This window comes from Rhinopithecus roxellana, chromosome 16 (assembly GCF_007565055.1).
Source record: "Rhinopithecus roxellana isolate Shanxi Qingling chromosome 16, ASM756505v1, whole genome shotgun sequence".
NCBI classification, from domain to species: Eukaryota; Metazoa; Chordata; class Mammalia; order Primates; family Cercopithecidae; genus Rhinopithecus; species Rhinopithecus roxellana.
Window position 1 is genome coordinate 19,703,393 of NC_044564.1, and position 12,123 is coordinate 19,715,515.

Consider the following 12,123-nt stretch of genomic DNA (forward strand, 5'->3'; position numbering starts at 1 on the left):
TGTGAATGCAACTCACAGAGTTACACGTTTCTCCTCAGTGATCAGTTTGCTAACACAGTTTTCTAGAAATCTGCAGTTAGATACTTCATAGCGCAGTGAAGCTTACGGTGACAAAGGAAATATACTCAGTTGAAAACTAGAAAGAAGCTTTCTTAGAAACTTCTTGGTGATGTGTGAATTCATCTCACAGAGTTACACTTATGTTTCGTGGAGCAGTCCATTAACACTGTCTTTGAGGAAACTGAGAAGGGCTTCTTTGGATCGCATTGAGGCCTACGCTGATAAAGGAAATTTCATCCGTTCAAAACGTGAAAGAAGCTTTCTGAGAAACTTCTTTCTGATCTGTGAGTTCATCTCACAGACTTATAACTTAAACCTCAGGAAGCAGTTTGCTATCACTGTTTTCGTGGAATCTTTAAAGTAATACTTGGGAGCCCATAATAGGGGCCCATGGTGAAAAAGGAAATCTCCTCACATAATAACTAGAGAGAAGCTTTCTAGAGATTGCTTTCTGATGTGTGACTTCATCTCACAGAGTTCCACCCTTCCCTTCTTGGAACAGTTTGCTAACACTGTTGTCCTGGATTCTGCAAAGTGATATTTGGGAGCTCATTGAGGGCTATGGTGAAAAAGCAAATATCCTCCCATAATAACTGGAGAGAAGCTCTCTGAGAAACTGCATTGCCATTGTGAATGCAACTCACAGAGTTACACGTTTCTCCTCAGTGATCAGTTTGCTAACACAGTTTTCTAGAAATCTGCAGTTAGATACTTCATAGCGCAGTGAAGCTTACGGTGACAAAGGAAATATACTCAGTTGAAAACTAGAAAGAAGCTTTCTTAGAAACTTCTTGGTGATGTGTGAATTCATCTCACAGAGTTACACTTATGTTTCGTGGAGCAGTCCATTAACACTGTCTTTGAGGAAACTGAGAAGGGCTTCTTTGGATCGCATTGAGGCCTACGCTGATAAAGGAAATTTCATCCGTTCAAAACGTGAAAGAAGCTTTCTGAGACACTTCTTTCTGATCTGTGAGTTCATCTCACAGACTTATAACTTAAACCTCAGGAAGCAGTTTGCTATCACTGTTTTCGTGGAATCTTTAAAGTGATACTTGGGAGCCAGAATAGGGGCCATGGTGAAAAAGGAAATCTCCTCGTCATAATAACTATAGTAGACTTTCTTAGAGATTGCTTTCTGATGTGTGACTTCACTCACATAGTTCCACGCCTCCCTTGTCTTTGGAACAAAGTTTGCTATCCACTGTTGTTCCTGGATTCCTGAACAAAGTGATTTTTGGAGCTGCATGTGAGGGCTACTGTGTGAAAAGAAATATCTCCCCATAATAAACCGAGAGAAGCTCGTCTTTAGAAACTGCATGCCATTGGTGTTGATGCAACTCCAGTTACAGATTTACACGTTTCTCCTTCAGTGATCAGTTTGCTAACACAGTTTTCTAGAAATCTGCAGTAGATACTTCATAGCGCAGTGAAGCTTACGGTGACAAAGGAAATATACTCAGTTGAAAACTAGAAAGAAGCTTTCTTAGAAACTTCTTGTGATGTGTGAATTCATCTCACAGAGTTACACTTATGTTTCGTGGAGCAGTCCATTAACACTGTCTTTGAGGTACTGAGAAGGGCTTCTTTGGATCGCATTGAGGCCTACGCTGATAAAGGAAATTTCATCCGTTCAAAACGTGAAAGAAGCTTTCTGAGACACTTCTTTCTGATCTGTGAGTTCATCTCACAGACTTATAACTTAAACCTCAGGAGCAGTTTGCTACACTCTTTTCGTGGAATCTTTAAAGTGATACTTGGGAGCCCAGAATAGGGGCCCATTGTGAAAAAGGAAATCTCCTCAATAATAACTAGAGAGAAGCTTTCTAGAGATTGCTTTCTGATGTGTGACTTCATCTCACAGAGTTCCAACCCGTCCCTTCTTGGAACAGTTTGCTACACACTGTTGTCCTGGATTCTGCAAAGTGATATTTGGAGCTCATTGTAGGGACTATGGTGAAAAGCAATATCCTCCCATAATAACTGGAGAGAAGCTCTCTGAGAAACTGCATGTGCCATTTGTGAATGCAACTCAAGAGTTACACGTTTCTCTCAGTGATCAGTTTGCTAACACAGTTTTCTAGAAATCTGCAGTTAGATACTTCATAGCGCAGTGAAGCTTACGGTGACAAAGGAAATATACTCAGTTGAAAACAAGAAAGAAGTTTCTTAGAAACTTCTTGGTGATGTGTGAATTCATCTCACAGAGTTACACTTATGTTTCGTGGAGCAGTCCATTAACACTGTCTTTGAGGAAACTGAGAAGGGCTTCTTTGGATCGCATTGAGGCCTACGCTGATAAAGGAAATTTCATCCGTTCAAAACGTGAAAGAAGCTTTCTGAAACTTCTTTCTGATCTGTGAGTTCATCTCACAGACTTATAACTTAAACCTCAGGAAGCAGTTTGCTATCACTGTTTTCGTGGAATCTTAAAGTGATACTTGGGAGCCCATAATAGGGGCCCATGGTGAAAAAGGAAATCTCCTCACATAATAACTAGAGAGAAGCTTTCTAGAGATTGCTTTCTGTGTGACTTCATCTCACAGAGTTCCACGCTTCCTTCTTGGAACAGTTTGCTATCACTTGTCCTGGATTTGCAAAGTGATATTGGGAGCTCATTGAGGGCTATGGTGAAAAAGCAAATATCCTCCCATAATAACTGGAGAGAAGCTTCTAGAAACTGCATTCATGTGTGATCCAACTCACAGAGTTACACTTTCTTCAGTGAACAGTTTGCTAACACAGTTTTCTAGATCTGCAATTAGATAGTTCATAGCGGAGTGAAGCTTACGGTGAAAAGAAATATACTCAGTTAAAACTAGAAAGAGGTTTCTTAGAAACTTCTTGGTGATGTGTGAATCACTCACAGAGTTACACTTATGTTTGGAGCATCCATTAACACTGTTTTAGGAAACTGAGAAGGGCTTCTTTGGATCGCAGTGAGCTACGCTGACAAAGGAAATTTCATCCGTTCAAAACGTGAAAGAAGCTTTCTAGAAACTTCTTTCTGATGTGTGATTCATCTCACAGACTTTAACTTATCAGGAGCAGTCCTATCACTGTTTGAGGAACTAAAGTGATCTTGGAGCCATTGGGCCTGGTGAAAAGGAAATTCCTCACGTTAAAACTGAAGAAGCTTTCTGAGATTCTTTCTGAATCTTGTGATTTCACTCAAAGACTTATAATTAAACCTCAGGGAGCAGTTTGCTAATCACTGCTTTTCGTGGAATCTTAAAGTGATACGTGGGAAGCCCATAATAGGGGCCCATGGTGAAAAAGGAAATCTCCTCACATAATAACTAGAGAGAAGCTTTCTAGAGATGCTTTCTGATGTGTGACTTCATCTCACAGAGTTCCACCCTTCCCTTCTTGGAACAGTTGCTACCACTGTTTGTCCTGGATTCTGCAAAGTGATATTTGGGAGCTCATTGAGGGCTATGGTGAAAAAGCAAGATATCCTCCCATAATAACTGGAGAGAAGCTCTCTGAGAAACTGCATTGCCATGTGTGAATGCAACTCACAGAGTTACACGTTTCTCTTCAGTGATCAGTTTGCTAACACAGTTTCTAGAAATCTGCAGTTAGATACTTCATAGCGCAGTGAAGCTTACGGTGACAAAGGAAATATACTCAGTTGAAAACTAGAAAGAAGCTTTCTTAGAAACTTCTTGGTGATGTGTGAATTCATCTCACAGAGTTACACTTATGTTTCGTGGAGCAGTCCATTAACACTGTCTTTGAGGAAACTGAGAAGGGCTTCTTTGGATCGCATTGAGGCCTACGCTGATAAAGGAAATTTCATCCGTTCAAAACGTGAAAGAAGCTTTCTGAGACACTTCTTTCTGATCTGTGAGTTCATCTCACAGACTTATAACTTAAACCTCAGGAAGCAGTTTGCTATCACTGTTTTCGTGGAATCTTTAAAGTGATACTTGGGAGCCCAGAATAGGGGCCCATGGTGAAAAAGGAAATCTCCTCACATAATAACTAGAGAGAAGCTTTCTAGAGATTGCTTTCTGATGTGTGACTTCATCTCACAGAGTTCCACCCTTCCCTTCTTGGAACAGTTTGCTACCACTGTTGTCCTGGATTCTGCAAAGTGATATTTGGGAGCTCATTGAGGGCTATGGTGAAAAAGCAAATATCCTCCCATAATAACTGGAGAGAAGCTCTCTGAGAAACTGCATTGCCATGTGTGAATGCAACTCACAGAGTTACACGTTTCTCTTCAGTGATCAGTTTGCTAACACAGTTTTCTAGAAATCTGCAGTTAGATACTTCATAGCGCAGTGAAGCTTACGGTGACAAAGGAAATATACTCAGTTGAAAACTAGAAAGAAGCTTTCTTAGAAACTTCTTGGTGATGTGTGAATTCATCTCACAGAGTTACACTTATGTTTCGTGGAGCAGTCCATTAACACTGTCTTTGAGGAAACTGAGAAGGGCTTCTTTGGATCGCATTGAGGCCTACGCTGATAAAGGAAATTTCATCCGTTCAAAACGTGAAAGAAGCTTTCTGAGACACTTCTTTCTGATCTGTGAGTTCATCTCACAGACTTATAACTTAAACCTCAGGAAGCAGTTTGCTATCACTGTTTTCGTGGAATCTTTAAAGTGATACTTGGGAGCCCATAATAGGGGCCCATGGTGAAAAAGGAAATCTCCTCACATAATAACTAGAGAGAAGCTTTCTAGAGATTGCTTTCTGATGTGTGACTTCAATCTCACAGAGTTCCACCCTTCCCTTCTTGGAACAGTTTGCTACCACTGTTGTCCTGGATTCTGCAAAGTGATATTTGGGAGCTCATTGAGGGCTATGGTGAAAAAGCAAATATCCTCCCATAATAACTGGAGAGAAGCTCTCTGAGAAACTGCATTGCCATGTGTGAATGCAACTCACAGAGTTACACGTTTCTCTTCAGTGATCAGTTTGCTAACACAGTTTTCTAGAAATCTGCAGTTAGATACTTCATAGCGCAGTGAAGCTTACGGTGACAAAGGAAATATACTCAGTTGAAAACTAGAAAGAAGCTTTCTTAGAAACTTCTTGGTGATGTGTGAATTCATCTCACAGAGTTACACTTATGTTTCGTGGAGCAGTCCATTAACACTGTCTTTGAGGAAACTGAGAAGGGCTTCTTTGGATCGCATTGAGGCCTACGCTGATAAAGGAAATTTCATCCGTTCAAAACGTGAAAGAAGCTTTCTGAGACACTTCTTTCTGATCTGTGAGTTCATCTCACAGACTTATAACTTAAACCTCAGGAAGCAGTTTGCTATCACTGTTTTCGTGGAATCTTTAAAGTGATACTTGGGAGCCCATAATAGGGGCCCATGGTGAAAAAGGAAATCTCCTCACATAATAACTAGAGAGAAGCTTTCTAGAGATTGCTTTCTGATGTGTGACTTCATCTCACAGAGTTCCACCCTTCCCTTCTTGGAACAGTTTGCTACCACTGTTGTCCTGGATTCTGCAAAGTGATATTTGGGAGCTCATTGAGGGCTATGGTGAAAAAGCAATATCCTCCCATAATAACTGGAGAGAAGCTCTCTGAGAAACTGCATTGCCATGTGTGAATGCAACTCACAGAGTTACACGTTTCTCTTCAGTGATCAGTTTGCTAACACAGTTTTCTAGAAATCTGCAGTTAGATACTTCATAGCGCAGTGAAGCTTACGGTGACAAAGGAAATATACTCAGTTGAAAACTAGAAAGAAGCTTTCTTAGAAACTTCTTGGTGATGTGTGAATTCATCTCACAGAGTTACACTTATGTTTCGTGGAGCAGTCCATTAACACTGTCTTTGAGGAAACTGAGAAGGGCTTCTTTGGATCGCATTGAGGCCTACGCTGATAAAGGAAATTTCATCCGTTCAAAACGTGAAAGAAGCTTTCTGAGACACTTCTTTCTGATCTGTGAGTTCATCTCACAGACTTATAACTTAAACCTCAGGAAGCAGTTTGCTATCACTCTTTTCGTGGAATCTTTAAAGTGATACTTGGGAGCCCATAATAGGGGCCCATGGTGAAAAAGGAAATCTCCTCACATAATAACTAGAGAGAAGCTTTCTAGAGATTGCTTTCTGATGTGTGACTTCAACTCACAGAGTTCCACCCTTCCCTTCTTGGAACAGTTTGCTACCACTGTTGTCCTGGATTCTGCAAAGTGATATTTGGGAGCTCATTGAGGGCTATGGTGAAAAAGCAGATATCCTCCCATAATAACTGGAGAGAAGCTCTCTGAGAAACTGCATTGCCATGTGTGAATGCAACTCACAGAGTTACACGTTTCTCTTCAGTGATCAGTTTGCTAACACAGTTTTCTAGAAATCTGCAGTTAGATACTTCATAGCGCAGTGAAGCTTACGGTGACAAAGGAAATATACTCAGTTGAAAACTAGAAAGAAGCTTTCTTAGAAACTTCTTGGTGATGTGTGAATTCATCTCACAGAGTTACACTTATGTTTCGTGGAGCAGTCCATTAACACTGTCTTTGAGGAAACTGAGAAGGGCTTCTTTGGATCGCATTGAGGCCTACGCTGATAAAGGAAATTTCATCCGTTCAAAACGTGAAAGAAGCTTTCTGAGACACTTCTTTCTGATCTGTGAGTTCATCTCACAGACTTATAACTTAAACCTCAGGAAGCAGTTTGCTATCACTGTTTTCGTGGAATCTTTAAAGTGATACTTGGGAGCCCATAATAGGGGCCCATGGTGAAAAAGGAAATCTCCTCACATAATAACTAGAGAGAAGCTTTCTAGAGATTGCTTTCTGATGTGTGACTTCATCTCACAGAGTTCCACCCTTCCCTTCTTGGAACAGTTTGCTACCACTGTTGTCCTGGATTCTGCAAAGTGATATTTGGGAGCTCATTGAGGGCTATGGTGAAAAAGCAAATATCCTCCCATAATAACTGGAGAGAAGCTCTCTGAGAAACTGCATTGCCATGTGTGAATGCAACTCACAGAGTTACACGTTTCTCTTCAGTGATCAGTTTGCTAACACAGTTTTCTAGAAATCTGCAAGTTAGATACTTCATAGCGCAGTGAAGCTTACGGTGACAAAGGAAATATACTCAGTTGAAAACTAGAAAGAAGCTTTCTTAGAAACTTCTTGGTGATGTGTGAATTCATCTCACAGAGTTACACTTATGTTTCGTGGAGCAGTCCATTAACACTGTCTTTGAGGAAACTGAGAAGGGCTTCTTTGGATCGCATTGAGGCCTACGCTGATAAAGGAAATTTCATCCGTTCAAAACGTGAAAGAAGCTTTCTGAGACACTTCTTTCTGATCTGTGAGTTCATCTCACAGACTTATAACTTAAACCTCAGGAAGCAGTTTGCTATCACTGTTTTCGTGGAATCTTTAAAGTGATACTTGGGAGCCCATAATAGGGGCCCATGGTGAAAAAGGAAATCTCCTCACATAATAACTAGAGAGAAGCTTTCTAGAGATTGCTTTCTGATGTGTGACTTCATCTCACAGAGTTCCACCCTTCCCTTCTTGGAACAGTTTGCTACCACTGTTGTCCTGGATTCTGCAAAGTGATATTTGGGAGCTCATTGAGGGCTATGGTGAAAAAGCAAATATCCTCCCATAATAACTGGAGAGAAGCTCTCTGAGAAACTGCATTGCCATGTGTGAATGCAACTCACAGAGTTACACGTTTCTCTTCAGTGATCAGTTTGCTAACACAGTTTTCTAGAAATCTGCAATTAGATACTTCATAGCGCAGTGAAGCTTACGGTGACAAAGGAAATATACTCAGTTGAAAACTAGAAAGAAGCTTTCTTAGAAACTTCTTGGTGATGTGTGAATTCATCTCACAGAGTTACACTTATGTTTCGTGGAGCAGTCCATTAACACTGTCTTTGAGGAAACTGAGAAGGGCTTCTTTGGATCGCATTGAGGCCTACGCTGATAAAGGAAATTTCATCCGTTCAAAACGTGAAAGAAGCTTTCTGAGACACTTCTTTCTGATCTGTGAGTTCATCTCACAGACTTATAACTTAAACCTCAGGAAGCAGTTTGCTATCACTGTTTTCGTGGAATCTTTAAAGTGATACTTGGGAGCCCATAATAGGGGCCCATGGTGAAAAAGGAAATCTCCTCACATAATAACTAGAGAGAAGCTTTCTAGAGATTGCTTTCTGATGTGTGACTTCATCTCACAGAGTTCCACCCTTCCCTTCTTGGAACAGTTTGCTACCACTGTTGTCCTGGATTCTGCAAAGTGATATTTGGGAGCTCATTGAGGGCTATGGTGAAAAAGCAATATCCTCCCATAATAACTGGAGAGAAGCTCTCTGAGAAACTGCATTGCCATGTGTGAATGCAACTCACAGAGTTACACGTTTCTCTTCAGTGATCAGTTTGCTAACACAGTTTTCTAGAAATCTGCAGTTAGATACTTCATAGCGCAGTGAAGCTTACGGTGACAAAGGAAATATACTCAGTTGAAAACTAGAAAGAAGCTTTCTTAGAAACTTCTTGGTGATGTGTGAATTCATCTCACAGAGTTACACTTATGTTTCGTGGAGCAGTCCATTAACACTGTCTTTGAGGAAACTGAGAAGGGCTTCTTTGGATCGCATTGAGGCCTACGCTGATAAAGGAAATTTCATCCGTTCAAAACGTGAAAGAAGCTTTCTGAGAAACTTCTTTCTGATCTGTGAGTTCATCTCACAGACTTATAACTTAAACCTCAGGAAGCAGTTTGCTATCACTGTTTTCGTGGAATCTTTAAAGTGATACTTGGGAGCCCATAATAGGGGCCCATGGTGAAAAAGGAAATCTCCTCACATAATAACTAGAGAGAAGCTTTCTAGAGATTGCTTTCTGATGTGTGACTTCATCTCACAGAGTTCCACCCTTCCCTTCTTGGAACAGTTTGCTACCACTGTTGTCCTGGATTCTGCAAAGTGATATTTGGGAGCTCATTGAGGGCTATGGTGAAAAAGCAATATCCTCCCATAATAACTGGAGAGAAGCTCTCTGAGAAACTGCATTGCCATGTGTGAATGCAACTCACAGAGTTACACGTTTCTCTTCAGTGATCAGTTTGCTAACACAGTTTTCTAGAAATCTGCAGTTAGATACTTCATAGCGCAGTGAAGCTTACGGTGACAAAGGAAATATACTCAGTTGAAAACTAGAAAGAAGCTTTCTTAGAAACTTCTTGGTGATGTGTGAATTCATCTCACAGAGTTACACTTATGTTTCGTGGAGCAGTCCATTAACACTGTCTTTGAGGAAACTGAGAAGGGCTTCTTTGGATCGCATTGAGGCCTACGCTGATAAAGGAAATTTCATCCGTTCAAAACGTGAAGGAAGCTTTCTGAGACACTTCTTTCTGATCTGTGAGTTCATCTCACAGACTTATAACTTAAACCTCAGGAAGCAGTTTGCTATCACTGTTTTCGTGGAATCTTTAAAGTGATACTTGGGAGCCCATAATAGGGGCCCATGGTGAAAAAGGAAATCTCCTCACATAATAACTAGAGAGAAGCTTTCTAGAGATTGCTTTCTGATGTGTGACTTCATCTCACAGAGTTCCACCCTTCCCTTCTTGGAACAGTTTGCTACCACTGTTGTCCTGGATTCTGCAAAGTGATATTTGGGAGCTCATTGAGGGCTATGGTGAAAAAGCAAATATCCTCCCATAATAACTGGAGAGAAGCTCTCTGAGAAACTGCATGCCATGTGTGAATGCAACTCACAGAGTTACACGTTCTCTTCAGTGATCAGTTTGCTAACACAGTTTTCTAGAAATCTGCAAGTTAGATACTTCATAGCGCAGTGAAGCTTACGGTGACAAAGGAAATATACTCAGTTGAAAACTAGAAAGAAGCTTTCTTAGAAACTTCTTGGTGATGTGTGAATTCATCTCACAGAGTTACACTTATGTTTCGTGGAGCAGTCCATTAACACTGTCTTTGAGGAAACTGAGAAGGGCTTCTTTGGATCGCATTGAGGCCTACGCTGATAAAGGAAATTTCATCCGTTCAAACGTTGAAGAAGCTTTCTGAGACACTTCTTTCTGATCTGTGAGTTCATCTCACAGACTTATACCTTAAACCTCAGGAAGCAGTTTGCTATCACTGTTTTCGTGGAATCTTTAAAGTGATACTTGGGAGCCCATAATAGGGGCCCATGGTGAAAAAGGAAATCTCCTCACATAATAACTAGAGAGAAGCTTTCTAGAGATTGCTTTCTGATGTGTGACTTCATCTCACAGAGTTCCACCCTTCCCTTCTTGGAACAGTTTGCTAACACTGTTGTCCTGGATTCTGCAAAGTGATATTTGGGAGCTCATTGAGGGCTATGGTGAAAAAGCAAGTATCCTCCCATAATAACTGGAGAGAAGCTCTCTGAGAAACTGCATTGCCATGTGTGAATGCAACTCACAGAGTTACACGTTTCTCTTCAGTGATCAGTTTGCTAACACAGTTTTCTAGAATCTGCAGTTAGATACTTCATAGCGCAGTGAAGCTTACGGTGACAAAGGAAATATACTCAGTTGAAAACTAGAAAGAAGCTTTCTTAGAAACTTCTTGGTGATGTGTGAATTCATCTCACAGAGTTACACTTATGTTTCGTGGAGCAGTCCATTAACACTGTCTTTGAGGAAAACTGAGAAGGGCTCTCTTGGATCGCTTGAGGCCTACGCTGATAAAGGAAATTTCATCCGTTCAAAACGTGAAAGAAGCTTTCTGAAACTTCTTTCTGATCTGTGAGTTCATCTCACAGACTTATAACTTAAACCTCAGGAAGCAGTTTGCTATCACTGTTTTCGTGGAATCTTTAAAGTGATACTTGGGAGCCCATAATAGGGGCCCATGGTGAAAAAGGAAATCTCCTCACATAATAACTAGAGAGAAGCTTTCTAGAGATTGCTTTCTGATGTGTGACTTCATCTCACAGAGTTCCACCCTTCCCTTCTTGGAACAGTTTGCTACCACTGTTGTCCTGGATTCTGCAAAGTGATATTTGGGAGCTCATTGAGGGCTATGGTGAAAAAGCAATATCCTCCCATAATAACTGGAGAGAAGCTCTCTGAGAAACTGCATTGCCATGTGTGAATGCAACTCACAGAGTTACACGTTTCTCTTCAGTGATCAGTTTGCTAACACAGTTTTCTAGAAATCTGCAGTTAGATACTTCATAGCGCAGTGAAGCTTACGGTGACAAAGGAAATATACTCAGTTGAAAACTAGAAAGAAGCTTTCTTAGAAACTTCTTGGTGATGTGTGAATTCATCTCACAGAGTTACACTTATGTTTCGTGGAGCAGTCCATTAACACTGTCTTTGAGGAAACTGAGAAGGGCTTCTTTGGATCGCATTGAGGCCTACGCTGATAAAGGAAATTTCATCCGTTCAAAACGTGAAAGAAGCTTTCTGAGACACTTCTTTCTGATCTGTGAGTTCATCTCACAGACTTATAACTTAAACCTCAGGAAGCAGTTTGCTATCACTGTTTTCGTGGAATCTTTAAAGTGATACTTGGGAGCCCATAATAGGGGCCCATGGTGAAAAAGGAAATCTCCTCACATAATAACTAGAGAGAAGCTTTCTAGAGATTGCTTTCTGATGTGTGACTTCATCTCACAGAGTTCCACCCTTCCCTTCTTGGAACAGTTTGCTACCACTGTTGTCCTGGATTCTGCAAAGTGATATTTGGGAGCTCATTGAGGGCTATGGTGAAAAAGCAAATATCCTCCCATAATAACTGGAGAGAAGCTCTCTGAGAAACTGCATTGCCATGTGTGAATGCAACTCACAGAGTTACACGTTTCTCTTCAGTGATCAGTTTGCTAACACAGTTTTCTAGAAATCTGCAGTTAGATACTTCATAGCGCAGTGAAGCTTACGGTGACAAAGGAAATATACTCAGTTGAAAACTAGAAAGAAGCTTTCTTAGAAACTTCTTGGTGATGTGTGAATTCATCTCACAGAGTTACACTTATGTTTCGTGGAGCAGTCCATTAACACTGTCTTTGAGGAAACTGAGGGGCTTCTTTGGATCGCATTGAGGCCTACGCTGATAAAGGAAATTTCATCG

The 12,123-nt window shown here is 40.8% G+C and overlaps 1 protein-coding gene across 1 annotated transcript in view; it reads left to right on the forward strand.

Annotated features, from left to right (window-relative positions):
• LOC115893996 (hemicentin-2-like) overlaps window positions 1-12,123 on the forward strand; it is a 49,343-nt gene that overhangs the window by 31,554 nt on the left and 5,666 nt on the right. The gene's annotated exons all lie outside the window — the stretch shown is intronic.